The sequence below is a fragment of the Schistocerca piceifrons genome, chromosome 5 (assembly GCF_021461385.2).
Source record: "Schistocerca piceifrons isolate TAMUIC-IGC-003096 chromosome 5, iqSchPice1.1, whole genome shotgun sequence".
NCBI lineage: Eukaryota > Metazoa > Arthropoda > Insecta > Orthoptera > Acrididae > Schistocerca > Schistocerca piceifrons.
This window is the reverse complement of record NC_060142.1, coordinates 322,585,309-322,588,495: the sequence shown is the minus strand read 5'-3', so window position 1 is coordinate 322,588,495 and position 3,187 is coordinate 322,585,309.

Here is a 3,187-nt window from a genome sequence, read left to right as displayed (position 1 = left end):
ATGTAACTTGACAAGAAGACCTAATTTTAGCTTCAGCTATTTTTTTTCCCCTCAAGTGTACTACTTGAGAGATGGTCTTGACTTTTTCTCTTTCCAATCAACTTCCAATTTCTGTTATGGTTATAACACTTCCAGTATCTAGATGGCTAAAAGTTGCATCGAAATGCAAATTCTGGTGCTCCTGGCAAAAAATGCTCCAAATTATAATAGCAATGTTATGAAAAGGATAGAATACTACTCACTATATAGTGGAGATTCTGAATCACAGATAGGCACAACATAAAGACTGTCAAATGAGTAAGCTTTCAGCCAAAAAGGCCTCATCGCAATCAGACAAAAAACACACACACAGCAGTGCATGATGGGGAAGCAATCTGGATGGTTGGGATTAGGAGGTGGGGAGGGGGAGGGCTAGCAGGGTTGGAGTGGGGGAAGGTAAAGTGCTGCTTGTGGGAGTATATAGGGATGAGGTGGAAGGAGGATAGAGCAGCTAGGTGCATCAGGAGGTTAGATGGAGGGTGGGGGGGGGGGGGGGGGGAGCAGTGGAAAAGGAGAGAAGTAAAGATTGTGGGTGTGTTGATGAAATAGAGGGCTGTGTAGTCCTGGAATGGAAAAAGGGAAGGGGATAGGTGGGTAAAGGATGATGACTAATGAACTTTGTTAGTCATTATCCTTCACCCACTTATGACTAAATTGCCCTACAAGTAACGAACTGTATTAGTCATTGTCTTTTATCTACCATCCCCTTCTCTGTACCTATTCCAGCACTACACAGCCTTGGCAACTAGGGACTGAGGTCATATGTGTGAGTTGCTTTTGCATGGGTGTGGGTGTGTACATTGTCTGATACCGATGAGGCCTTTTTGATTGAAAGCTTCCTTGTTTGACAGTCTTTTTGTTGTGCATATCTGCAATTCAGTATCTCTGCTACATGGTGACTAGTAATCTATCCTTTTCATAAACTGTCATTATTTCATCCTGGATTTTCCAAATTATAATAGACCGTTCAAGTTCGCCCATTCATCGATTGTGAGGATAGGAATACTGGAAGTGTTATAACCCTGTCTGACATTGGCAGTTCATTAGACAAGGAAAAACAGCCACAATTAGCTCTCAAGTAGCACACTTGGAAATACAAAAAGGCTGGAGTCAAAATTTTGTCTTCCTGTCAAGCTGCATGGGAACCAGTCAAATAACAGCATATTTATTACTGCTTGTGAAAGTACAGTCAGTGTGTACCTGTGAATGTTATTGAAAGAGTTGCATATAATTGATACTTGGCATTAGAACATACTAGTACTCTCAAAATATGCACCTCCTACTTTCTAGTACTACAGACCTGGAAAAGATATTTACTGTGGTGTGGTTGTGTCAAAGATGGAGCAAGTAACCCAGTATAGATAAGATAAGTATTATGGTTACAAGTTTATGCATGTGATTTGAGTCTCTCCTTGTTACTTCTTTTAATACCTACACCTAAGAGAAAAAGGGGCATAAGTCTAATTTCTGCAGTTTTAAATTAAGACCATACTTGCAATACCCACACGCTGCCTCCAAGTCCTGCTCCATCCCATTGCTGATTTAGACAATTTTAAAGGGCAAGGAATGATGATATAATGCAAGCTGTCAAAGAAAAACAAGATGCATACATTAAATACTTACGCAACTCCACTATTGAGAACAAACAGTACTACAAGGTGAAAAGAAATAATGCTAAATGCGTAGTAAGGAAAGCACATCAGGAACACTGGGATAGGTTTATTTCTAATATCGAACATAATATCGACACAAGACAACAAATGGTATATAGGGTTTTCAAAACCTTAAACACAACAGAAAGAGAGAAGATACAAATAAATAGTATTGAAGAAGAACAATGGATAAATCGTTACAGCGAATTGTGATATGATCATACAGCACAAGAAACTGAAATTGAACAACTAAATGAGAAAGGATTAGATGAAATACAGTCTGACAAATTAACGTCTGCATTAATATCACTTAAGAACAGAAAAGCAACATGAAAAGATGGCATTAATGTTGAATTATTAAAATATGGAGGAATGATGCTACACCAATGACTGCTACATCTCTTCAACGAATATTGGAAGAAGAAGAGTATTCCCAAAGACTGGAAAACAGTTAGAGTGATACCAGTTTTTAAGAAAGGAGATAAAAGCCTATGCAGTAACACAGAGGAATAAGTTTACTGGACTCAGCATACAATGCGTATGCTAATATTTTAAATACATGACGTAAAAACATAGCAGAAGCAGTACTGCATGAGGAACAAATGGGTTTTAGGAAAGTATGCTCCACAATAGAAGCAGTTTTTATTCTACAGCAAATAACAGAAAAACGGAGAAAGTATAACAAAGAAACACACATTGCTTTTATTGACTTTAAAAAACCTTTTGACAATGTCAGTAGACAGAAACTTTGGTAAATAATGATGACTCGTGGATATCCAACACCTAGTAAATGTGATAAAAAGTTTATATCAAGATGCAAATATCACTTTAGATATCAATGGTAAAATAACTAATGAGATACCAACTAACAAAGGGGTACGACAAGGCTGTATCTCTCCAGCTTTGTTTAACATCTACATTAATGAAATAATACTAATGAAACAATACATATATGGAAATCAGAATTTCGGACAGGCATCTACCTAGACAGGAACATTCTTTTAAATAATTTACTACATGCTTATGATGCTGTGATCCTAGCAGATAAGGAAGATGACCTTCAGAAAGGAATCTACTTGCTAAAACAAATAAGTGCAAAATTTAACATGGAAATTTCAAAAGAAAAAACTAAGACAATGGCTTTCATGGGGAAAGAGCCAATCAGAACCAAAACAGTGATAGATCAGAAGATTTTAGAGCAAGTAAACCATTTCAATTACCTCAGATGTGAAATGACATATGGCTACAGCAAAGATATTGAAATTAAGCATAGTAAATTCAGCCAGGAATGTGTAACAATTAACAGAAACCTAAAAAACAAAATCAGGAAAGACTCAAATTAAATTTTACAAAACTGTTGCAATTCCCACATTGCTCTATGCAAGTGAGACCTGGGTGATTACCAAGAAGCAAAGAAGCTGGGTTCAGGCACAAGAAATGAAATTCCTTAGAGGTGTTAAAGGTTGCACAAGAGAAGACAGGCTAAGAAATCAAGA